Here is a 12,572-nt window from a genome sequence, read left to right as displayed (position 1 = left end):
TAGAAGTAAGGGTGTCTTGTTGTTCCATTTTTTTAGATTTTTTGTTTAAAAAGACTTGAAAGTAACTTTTAGAAAATATTAATTTACTAAAAGGATCGATAATTTAATAAAAACAATTATTCTTGAAATTCGGTCGCTAACCAAATCGGATATCTTAACTGATAGGATTTCTTACTGATTACTTGTATCGAGGTGACCAGGCTGACTACGGAGAGGCAGGATCCTTTTGGTTCCAATATAATTGGAGACTGTTAGAAAAATCCAACAACCAAGTCCGTGTATAATTGTCTTTCTTAGACACCACCAAACAACACTTTTGTCTGTTTAAAATCTTTCTCAATCAAAATATTCGATCCCCGACAGCGGCGCCAAGAAAAGCTACTGATATGCTACTAACGGACGGTTTTATTTGTGCGGTATTGTTAGGTCGCAGGATGTCCGGTTCGGTAGCACACAGTGTCTTCGTTTATTTATATTGTGCGGGGCCTAAATTTACTTTTACTTTCTAAGGTGTAGAAGGTGTAAGTTAACATAGTGTCGTGTTTTTTTATGGATTAACGAATTGAAGATCAAGTGGATAATTGTCTTTTAGTTAAATTACCTGGATAAAAGATAGTAGTTGGTTTAAGCTAAAAGTCCTAAATGCGGAAAAGTAAATAAGTGGAAGGATATCCGGAGTATGCAGATCAGGGAAATGTTGACCAAGATATCAGTGTTGGGTTAGAGAAAGGTAATTATGCTTATGTTAAGACTAAGCTTGAAATGATGTAGATCTGGTTGGATGAGCCAATTACACAGAAGTATGTCACTTGGTCGTATAATTGAAAGGTAGCAATACCATGGAGGTTATCCTCAGTAAAGTACTAGGTTTATTAGTGAGTTAAGCTCTAATCCTAACCCTCGTTATCAGTTTAGTTAACTGAATAACAACATGCCGTGTTGATTGAACACTGATCACAAACGGAAGGAATCCGTCGGTTTAAGTTGGCAAAACCTTAAATGAAAACTAACAACCATTCCATCATACTAATGAGATCATATCAATTCAAACATTATACATCATCACAGTTGATATACTGATAGTAAAGCAGATAGAAACCTAATGAGTACCTAAACAGTTGATATGACTAAGACCTAAGGCAACAATCAGACAAGAACATGCAATAGGCTTGGGTCACACAATGAAGGCACTAACTAGATCTTAACAGCTCCTAAGAAGTCTCTTCGGAACAGTCAATAGGCATACTAGGTGATTCATGTCTCAATTCCTAAGTTCCGTGTCCTAAAAGCGCATTAAATGCCTCTCGGGAACTCCGGCCATACCGAGTTCATAGAATCTTCAGATACAGTATAACCAGGGGTCTTAATCCTATGAAGTAGCTAATTTCATGCAGGTGGACAAGTCCTAATCACAACCTAGGTTGATCAATCCTTAAGATGCTAGCATACAAATCTATCAGACTTCCTAGTTCAGTAATAAAACAGTAATCGTACTAATTAACATAATTACGCTAACCCAAACTTCTATCATGGCAACATACAGATTAATTAAGCTATCATGGTAATATCGAAATGCATTGTCAAACATAAAAAGTAAGAACACATGTTTAATACAAAAGACAAGCGTTTCGGATAAAAACTTGAAAAGGCCGAAGAAATCTGCCCGAGATCGCAGGGACTCGCCGGATATCCTCCGGAAAATAAAAGCCAAGTTAACTACTACTAAAAACTAACTAAAAGCTTGTAAATATGAATTGAATTGTAAATTGAGTGTGTGTTGAAATGGATGGAGAAAGCCCTTTAAATAGACTTGAAATTTGCCTGCAAACGGCTGGCAGGCCGTTTGGCAAGCCGTTTGCAGGGCCCGTTTGCCAGGTTTGCCCGTTTAAGGTGCCCGTTTGCTCTGACCGTTTGGCAGGCCGTTTGTCATACTGGCAGACCGTTTGGCAGCCCGTTTGGCAAACCATTTGGCTTGCTGATTTGCTGGATCGTAACTTGATTTCTTGTCTTTCATCGTTTTCGCTCTAGAATCTTCGTTTTAGCTCCGTTTTACTTGATTCTTTTTGCATCGCCTTCGTAATTACTTAATCTACAAAATCAATCGAAAAGGGATAATTTTGCTGACAAAGTTTAAATCTTTATTGTTTTAGGGCTTAATATTGGGGGTAAAAATGTGACTTTTTGGCCGATATCACATATATTACTATATGGGTTGTAACAAATTAATTATCCTGAGTTGTCCAAATTATGTTGTATAATATTTTTTTTAGATGTATCAAATTAATTGTTATAAATAATTACTATATAACACGCAAATAAATTTTTATACACATAAAAAAAATTACTCCGTATAAATTACAAGAATGATTTAATAACGTTTGAAAATTCAAGTTAGAAAAGAATGACCCAATTTTGATGTAATTTATAATTGTAATTGTAATGTAATTTGTGTTACACATTAAAGGAATATTTTATTAATGACTCCAAGTCTTTAATTGGAGCAAGGGCTATATCTATTTAGCTAGTATTAAAAAAAGTCATCACATGCTCCCTTCTCTATTCCTCTCTTACTTGAAAATCTACCCATCATCTCATTTTGCATTTTTCATTTGATTCTCTGGTCTCTGGTATTCTTCTCAGGTAACCATTCATAATATCTTCTGAATATTTTTTCTACGAGTCTCTACATTTTTGTTGACTCTGCCTTCTCTCATGTGTCTCGCCTAAAACCTGATTTTTTCGGCGTCGTTCCGGCTTCTGGTATCCTCCGAACGTCCGGACTTTTCTTCTTTCTTTCCTTTTTCCGTCGCTTATATCTTTTGTTCCCACTGAAGAACACATCTATACTACCTGGAAAAACTCAGAAAAAGTGGCGGGAGAAATTTCCGATGACCTATGTGTGTGGCGTGTGACAGTGCGCTTCATACCGATTGCTGATAATAATTGTACGTTCAAAAATATGCTACGAGTTAATTTGTGTAGGTGGTGTCTTTTTATTTCGCTAGAAAAATGAAAGTATTTGCGTTCAAAGTTTGGGGTGGGTTTATGAGATTTTTTAGGTCTAAAAGCTATGTGCGAAGGTTCTAAAAGCTGCGTTGCCGAAAGTATGACGGTTAGAGTTATTGGAACAAAGAGGAAAATAGTTTGAGATGGAAAAGCAAAAAAAAAAAAAAAAAAAGATAAAGAAGTTACTATTGAGAAATAGTAACCATATTTGCTCAAATGTAATATTATTAATATTGATTATCGATTAATTAGTGAAGAGGATTATCAACAAAGGTATTATTTGTCGTAAATGAGATACAAATACTCAAAATGTTTGTTTTTACATTATTCGAGTTTTAAGTCTCTACATGTTGATGAGTGTACATAAATCTTATTATCTTATACAAACCGAAATCAAATTAAACAAATTAAAAATAATAGACTTTTTTCTACAATATTTTATTACTTTCAAGAACTTATTTTCCGTAGTACAAACAACAATATGTCACGTCACTTTCAACTTGCACCTTCCAAGAAGTCAATTAGGCTAGCAACATATATTTAAAAGAAGGAAAAAAACATATGATTGTGTAGCATTTGAATATTTTTGGCATTGTATATTAACTGGGCCACTAAAATATTAATTATTTAAAATCTATAATCATACTTTCCATTACTAAAACAATCCCATTGCAGGTTCTACACCATGTGATGCTGAGATATGTTTTGATTTTAAAATATTAAACTTATGTTATTATTAAAATACTAAATTCTTATCATAAATTTGATCGCAAACATTTTTAATAATTAAAATTAATCTATTTCGTACATAACAACAGTTTAATCTTTTCATTTTTGCTAAACATCCATAAACGAGTTCATGAAACTAAAGATAGTGAGTTACTTTTGATGAACTCCTAAGAAACAAGGTTGAGTTTAATGTTACTCCTTATATTTAAAAATGTTACTTCTAGCATGTACATTTGACCTATTTAGCATTTAGCATATGTGTGATAAATGATATCACTTATCCTGGGTGTAATTTGTTACATTAGTAACAAAACCCATCATCATAGATTCAATGCTAACAGATACCCATTATCTAGACTCCCTTAACAAAACCCAAAATCATAACCAATAGTGTCTAGCAATTACTCAAACATCACATAACAAAAGCATCTACCTAATTTACACACAGATACTTTTTTCTCTCTCTACTGTAAAAGAAAACCCTTGTATTTTATCCCGCCGTCACCATTCCGGCTTACTTCTTCTTCTCCGATCTCCCTCTTCTCTCCGTTTTGTAGCTGCTTAGATGTTATTCTCCTCCCCGACCATCGGTATCTCGCCGGTGGTCGGTGGAGTTTTTGCTTTCCGTGGTAAATAAGCTCAACCGGTCGGCACTACTTCCGGCGATGTCGTGTTGCTTTCTTCTCCGACTCTTATCAGGATCCAGGCGGCGAATCTTTTTAGATTCTGGGTTTGAGTGGATTGGAGGAGGTTGTAGCGCTTGTCTCCGACGGCTATGGTGGTGTTGGTATTTTCCGGTACTGTATTGTCTCTCTCCGGCCGTCTTCGTCTCCTCCGGTGATGGTGGTAGGCGGCGAATCTCTCTGAGAGTCTACTTCATCCTCGTGGATTCAGGTATGGTGGGTTTGGGTGGTACAAGTTCGGGTTTGGTTGGGGTGTTTTTCTGTTTGAAGCTTGGCGGGTTTGGTGGTGGTCCCGCCGGCGGCGGCTGCTGTGGTTGGTAGCAGCGGCTGGTGGCTCTTGGTGGCTTCTAGTTGAGGTTGCCTGCCTAAGTGGCTGCTGGTGGTGGTGGTTGTGGTGGTTGCTCCCATTGGTTTTGGTGGTTGCCGCTAGCGGCCACTAAGGACGTCGGGTTTCTCCTATATTTTTCAAAATTGGCGGTTTTTTCTTCACTGTCTCTTCGCCCCTTGTTTGGCCGTCGTTGTTGACAGTTGGCTATAGGTTCGTGTTCCCTTGGTATTTGGTTTGGTTCTGATCCCGTTCGTCCATCCTCCCCGTCGCCGGTTTCGGTTCGGAACGGGCCGGTGTAGTTGCCGCCTTAGCGACTTCTTGTTATTCGTGATGGGTTTTAGGATCGTTAAGCGCCAAAAGATTGGTTATTTGGAGTTGTATTCTCGGTCGATTCTCGATCTTCCGATGGTCTGGGGTTCGACAGGTTGGGGTTTCTGAGTTGACTGCTTTCAGAGGTTTACTTGGTGGGCCAATCATCGGGGGTTTGTCTCTGGGTTTCTGGTTGATGCGGTCTCGAGGTGGATGATTTGGGTTTTCCTGATGAACGATTTGGTACCGATTCTGAGTACCGGGGCGATGCGGTTTGGCGTGGGATTTGTGGATTGAGGTTTGGTAGTTGTTTTCTTCGGTTCGAGATCCGTGGGATGTTTGGATTGTTGGTTGCAGCTGCTGTCTTCAGTTCAGGTGAGGTCTTTTTTCAGGGTTCGGTGATCTAGGCGGCGGTTACTTCAAAGAAGCAGCAGCTTCGTGTTCTAGTTCTTGTTTGTGTAGGGGTTTTTCCGAGTTAGTTTGTGTACTCAATTCTAGTGCAGGTAGTCTAGCAATTTCAAGTACGCCACTTATCAATTCATGTAACGTCCTAGATCATCGGATCTATTTTTTCTTTATTTATAATATATCGTTTTTTCGCCAAAAAAAAAATCTACCTAATTTACTTTCAATATTTAAAATCTTCAGATTACATTGGATGTATACAACACGTTGGAAACATCAGGATCTCAGGAACCACACACAACTTAGAGTCAGGAACGAAGGCTTCAAATTTCTAACAGTATACATTAAAACAACTAAGATGTTGAAAGCAAATTAACCTATTTGGACCCCTTTTATCCTTCAGGTCATTTTTGGTGTCGAATTGGGTAATGATCGATTTTGACAGGTCTGCTTCACACACAAACGCTTACACGTATCGGCTGCGAAGTGCCGACCACAACACTAGTTTCTATCCAATCTACGTTGATATTTCTCAATAGTAGTACAGGGGATTCTCTGCCACTATATCGAATCTTAGTCCGAATTTACGTTGCTACTTTGTTGAAAAGGAATTGTGAAAAATGTTTTGGTTGATTCTAGTCATACCAAAGGTATAAACGGAGATTAAAAAAATATAATTTACTTTGACACTAGCATTTATAGTTTTAACGATTTAATTTATGTTAATAACGGCAAAATAGTCAAAATATGTAATATATAGGTGTATGATCAAATTCAAATTATATAAATTATAGTGGTGTAAAAATCATCATTCAATTTTGATACGACAAAGATAAGTATCATATTGTAACATTTTTTTATCATAACTTATATGACAGTATGTCTTTTAGACCATCATTAACGGGAGCGTGCTACCCAACACGCCTAATAACAATGGCGTGCTAATGTCGACGTCGCTTTATTAAATATGTGTGAGGTAGGTGTAATATGAAGCGCAACCGACGTCGAGATAATTTTCGATGGCACGAAAGATATTTTATCGAGAATGTGATGAATGAATCGGAGGAGGATGTTGGTTGTTGCTCATGTTGCTCTTCTTGCGCGTCATCGGACTCGGAAACTTAGTTTACTTAGTTGTCGTGTCGTGTTCCTATAATACTCCCGTGATAGTGTGCCTTCTATAGTTTGAGCTTGTTTGTGTGTGCGTGCTAATTTTGCGGTTAAGTGTTGTTTCGTGTATTGTCTAGCTCCTTGCTAGTTTTTTCTCGTGTATTGTTCTTTTTTTTTATATAATAAAAATTTACTTGTCTTTTAAAAAAAAAAAAATTGGCGTGCTGACAGAAGTTTATTCGGCGTGCGAGCTTGAGTACGGAAAAAAATGTGGGGTGGTGAAATTAATTGGTAGAATTTGTTTTCTTTTTTAATATATATCCATTATTTTGCATAACTTCCAATAATATCTAATAATAAATCACTCTAACACGCCAACCATTATTTACCAGTTTACTAGCACACTCGTTAAGCACCATATTCATAACCATCAACACGCCATTTTGTCCGCCATGATTAAAAATTGTCTTAAGAAAATAATTCTTAAGGTTATTGTTAGAAGGGGTCTTAGGCTCCATGATTTAACAAATTTAAAAAATAAAAATAAAAAAATATCACCAAACCTGAACTACGGAGTATAAAGTACGATAAATGTAAGCAGGTACGTCATCATATCAAATACTTAAAAAACCAATATGCGGAGTATTTAGGTTCAAAAGTTTTTACCTTTATATATTTTTTTTGAACGACATTTTTTGGCATCAGTAGATCATTTCTTTCAACGACCCTCGTCATTTGCACGTAACACACACGTTCGGGCGGAAACTCGAACCCGATCGACGGTACCCGGGAACACATCCATTCGGGCAATGGTTCCGGGTAGGGGTCCGTGAACGAATCCGGTAAAACCTCCTTATATGGTCAATATATACCACCAGTATTGGTGTTCAATTGGTTTAAAGAAAATCATGTCATCCCTAAGGATCGAATCGAACTCATGACCTCTCCCTATCCCATGACACAAAGTACATGATTATACCTGGTAATTGAGACTCAAACACTCAAATTCGGGTCAAATGTCTCAAGCTTTCGGGTCAATTAGATCTTGAGAAAAATTAAGTCTAACAATGTAAATCAAAACTTAAAAAAGATTCAAATAGGTTTCTCTCCAACCTATTGAGTCCTATACAAAAAATGAAGTAACGGGTCTAATGGGTATCAATACTCAAAGATCAATAAATAGAAGGGTTAAAGCTATGAATGCGCCATATACTTTCACTTTTGTTCTAATGTAGGCTATACACCCAATAAATTACCAGTGAAGGTCACATAGTTTCAAAAAGTGTTCTAATATAGGCTATTGGTGACCGGTTACCTGCTGAACCGGTAAAATCAATTTTTTTTAACATTTTTTCTTTTAATTTTATATATCTACAAATAGGTTACTTTAACGACCCGTCAAAGTACACTTGACGACCATCGTTATCTTGGTCCCACAGTTTGATCGAAACTCTATATGAATTTAATAAAACAACCTTGCATTCTTTATTTGAAAATGATTTTCTATAAAGGAAATCTACCAAAATGTATAAGTTTAGAAAAACTATACTTAAATACTTTAACCAAAAGTTGACCAAAACAAAGTCAACAAACACCCACTATTTAATATATCAAAATAGAATGCAAGTTAATATTTAACAAAAGCTGCCATCATAAATATGCAGACTCTCTAAGCACAGCGGAAGCAATCAATCATTAACATGAGAATAAAACATGCGAGAAACTGTCAACAAAAATGTTGAGTGAATTATAGGTTTAATATTACAAACAATATTTAATTTAAACCATAAAAATTTATGTTTGAAAACATAAAAACTCCTTTCTGGACCATAAAATTATATGCTAGAAAACATATAATAAAACATTATTCCATTTTTTCTTGAGCCACCTGGTAACCACTTAACCATTTATTTACCCTTGCCAAACACAATAAATAATATACACCGAACAAGTGTATCTACAACAAATTACGAAGTACTAAACATTTCGATTATAAATTGCTAGCGCGACTAGCTCGAAATGGGGTTGTCAAACCCGATAGATCTATCCGTAGGATTCGCGTTCACCAGTAGAAACCAGTGATTACAGTTACCAGACTAGGGAATATTTTTGTTCAACTCACAATGAATAATTTAAACCAACTTTCACTTGTGTCCAAAATATAAATAAATTGCATGTATTCTCATCCCAAAAGGTTTAAAATAGAAAAATGGGACTATAACTCACCTTAATAGCAAACGAAGTAACCACACAATATGCGAACAGCAAATGAAGTAAAGTGATCAGGAATGATCACAACGCCGACCTATAAATAAAGCAGGTCGATATAAATAACTAACTTAGGTCAAGTCTTAGTATGATAGCTATTGTACATGTTGCAAGTTGACATAGAACAACACTCAACATGCATCGGTTTGATCGGAACAGCGTACGGACACACACTTTCTATTTTTAGAAAGTTTCTATTTTTAGCAGGTTTCCTATTTTTGGAAAGTTTCTATTTTTAGCAAGTTTCTATTTTAGGAAAGTTTCCAAATTTAGAAAGTTGCTATTTTTGGAAAGTTTATATGTTAGGAAAGTTTCCTTAATTAGAAAGTCAACAAAAGTCAACTGAAAATCAAAGTCAACTCAAAAGTCAACCTTGGTCAAACATAGTCAACATTAGTTTTTAAAGTGTAAGTTGTAATAATAATATAAGTTATAATGTTAATTAAAGTTAAATATGTATAATTATGTTATAACATAAGTTTAATTAAATTAAAATGAATTATTAAAGTTAACATAAGTTTAAATGATATAATTAATATAACATAAGTATTTAATTAATTAATTAAATATTAATCATAATATAAGTATTATTAATTAATAATAAATTTTAAGTCATATTATAAGTATCACTAATTAATAATGAATTATTAATCATATCATAAGTTTCTAATTTTAATTATTAAATCATAAGTATTTAATAATTAAATTATAATTAAATAATAACTAAGCCTTATAATAATTAAATAATTAATTAATCTTTATTATAAGTCTTATTATAATAATCTCATAATATAAGTTTAATACTTACCATAAGTATTTTTCATTGATAATAAAAGTATTATTAATCATAAGTTTAATTAAATGTTTAATTAAATCATGAGTAATTAATAAATGATATAATAAATATATATCATAAGTCTTAAATTAAATTAATTACTTTTTATTTCATAAGTAATTTTATTAATAATGAAAGTCATTATTTTTATCATAAGTCATAATTAATAACCATAAGTTTTAATTAAAAGTTCATCGGGTCATAACTTGAGCCCCGAGAATCAGTTTTCGGCGAGTCTTATATATATATTCGCCTAACCAACTCACCCGACACCTTAGTGTGCTCAAGAACACCCCAAGAACAGCAGACAAGTCGTGACTTACAGCCACTAATCGGTTTGGATCTTCAATCCGCTCAAAAACGTGTTTTAGTCATAACGGGTGATCTGTGTCTCGGATTTCGATGACCCGAACATGAAAGTTCATCCCATCATCAATACTAACACACTAGTACACCCTAAGGACTCTAAAAATGATCACAAAGTCAGACCATACCTGTACCAATTGGTTTTCACAATTTAATCTTAACAAAACACCATTTTAATCATATCTAGAGTTCCGGGAATCGAAATGACATGAATCCGGAGTCTAAAATTAATGTCTTGATGAGAGGAACTCATCTAGATACTTTAATTTCACTTTTATATCAGTTACACAACCAGAAATGAACGAAAAAGCTGCTGTCCCAATTCAATCAAACTGAAAGCATGCAATAACGAGCGATTCTATGCATACAATCAATAATCCAACAACATACAAGCACTATACTCTCATATTAAACATCAAAATCAGTAAAATTGGATAAAAATCAAAAAGTTAGGGTTAGGGTTTATACCCTAATCGAGAATCAAATGATGTAGATGTGTAGAGAAGAACGCGTAGAATTCGAATATGTGAATGATTTCTTGATCCAAGTATTAATTGATGAAGATGATGATGATTGTATGTGGTGGTGGTGACGGTATCAAAGAGGAGAGGAGGAAGGAGAAGAGAAAAAAAATGATTAGGTTAAAATGAAAAGAAATGAGCCAATTTTTGATCATGTAATCTAATCTTTCAAAAATGGCACAATACCCCCCTCCCCTTTGATATATTTTTGGCTGAAATATGAAGGGTGGGCCCCACTTATGGTATAACTTGATAAATGAAAGAACTCTTGTGGCCCGAATGCCCGAACGATGCCCGAAAGGCGAAAACACCGCTACGCGATTGATTTTTCGGGGAGATAACAAATATGCGACGAATAAAATATATAAACACTATATATAATCATATGACATCAAAATATCATATTTAAGATAATTTGGATTTAAAAATCCCAAAATTCTGACTGTTGGTTTGAAAAACGAAAAGATTCGCCGAATAGAAATCCACGACACGTAGAAACGTACAACTTAAAATATGAATACAAATATTCATATAACACATAATAATTAATATATTACTATAAAAATAATAATATAGGTCATAGAAATGTCGTGGCACGAATAATAATTAACGATCGTTAAATAATTAACGGTAAAAGATAACGGAAAAAGTAGGGTCGTTACAGTACCTTCCCGTTACGAAAATTTCGTCCCGAAATTTAAGCAGGTGCAGGGGTTGACTCGGCATCTGGGAACAAATGCGGGTACTTCTGCTTCATCTGATCTTCACGCTCCCAAGTGAACTCGGGACCGCGTCTGGCGTTCCATCTAACTCGAACAATAGGAATTCTACTCTGTTTGAGAGTCTTAACCTCCCGATCCATAATTTCAACAGGTTCCTCAATAAAATGGAGTTGTTTATCAACATGAAGTTCATCAAGAAGAATGGCTTCATTGGCATCGGCCAAACACTCCTTCAGATTCGATACATGAAAACGTTATGAAAAACGCTAAGCTCTTGTGGCAATTTCAAACGATAAGCCACGGGTCCAATTCTTTCGATAATCTCAAACGGTCCAACACATCGAGGATTTAACTTTCCTCTCTTACCAAATTGTACCACACCCTTCCAGAGTGATACCTTTAACATGACAAGATCACCAACTTGAAATTCTAAATCTTTTCTTCTAACCTCGGCATAACTCTTTTGCCGACTCCTGGCGATTCTTAACCTTCCTTTGATCTATACGATCTTCTCGGTAGTCTCATGAATAATTTCTGGACCTGTGAGTTAAGCATCCCCAACCTCATTCCAACAGATAGGAAACCTACACTTTCTACCATACAGAGCATCAAACGTTTCGGCTTTAATACTTGCATGATAACTGTTGTTATAAGAAAATTTAGCTAGCGGCAAATATCTATCCCACCCATTACCAAGATCAATAACACACGCTCGCAACATGTCTTCTAATGTTTGAATGGTCCTTTCACTCTGACCATCTGTCTGCGGATGATAAGCAGTGCTCATATCTAACTTAGTTCCCAAAGCTTCCTGTAAGGATCGCCAAAACCTCGATACAAATCGGTTGTTTCTGTCTGAAATAATAGATACAGGAACACCATGTCTAGAAACAATCTCCTTCAAATACAAACGAGTAAGCTTCTCCATCGAATCCGTTTCCATAATCGGCAAAAAGTGAGCTGACTTAGTGAGTCGGTCAACAATCACCCCAAATGGTATCATAACCACCCACAACTCTCGGTAATTTCGCAATAAGTCCATCGTAATACCTTCTCACTTCCACTCGGGAATCTCAGGTTGCACCAAAACTCCAGACGGTTTTTGATGTTCAGCTTTAACCTTGGCACAGGTTAAACACTTAGCCACATACGTAGCCACGTCAGCTTTCAAATTAGACCACCAATACAGCTCCTTAAGATCATGATACATCTTTCCTGAACCAGGATGAATAGAGTACCTAGATTTATGAGCCTCATCTAAAACAAGTTGTCGCATATCACCAAACTTTG

This window comes from Rutidosis leptorrhynchoides, chromosome 1, assembly GCF_046630445.1.
Source record: "Rutidosis leptorrhynchoides isolate AG116_Rl617_1_P2 chromosome 1, CSIRO_AGI_Rlap_v1, whole genome shotgun sequence".
NCBI classification, from domain to species: Eukaryota; Viridiplantae; Streptophyta; class Magnoliopsida; order Asterales; family Asteraceae; genus Rutidosis; species Rutidosis leptorrhynchoides.
Note: the sequence above shows the minus strand (reverse complement) of the source record.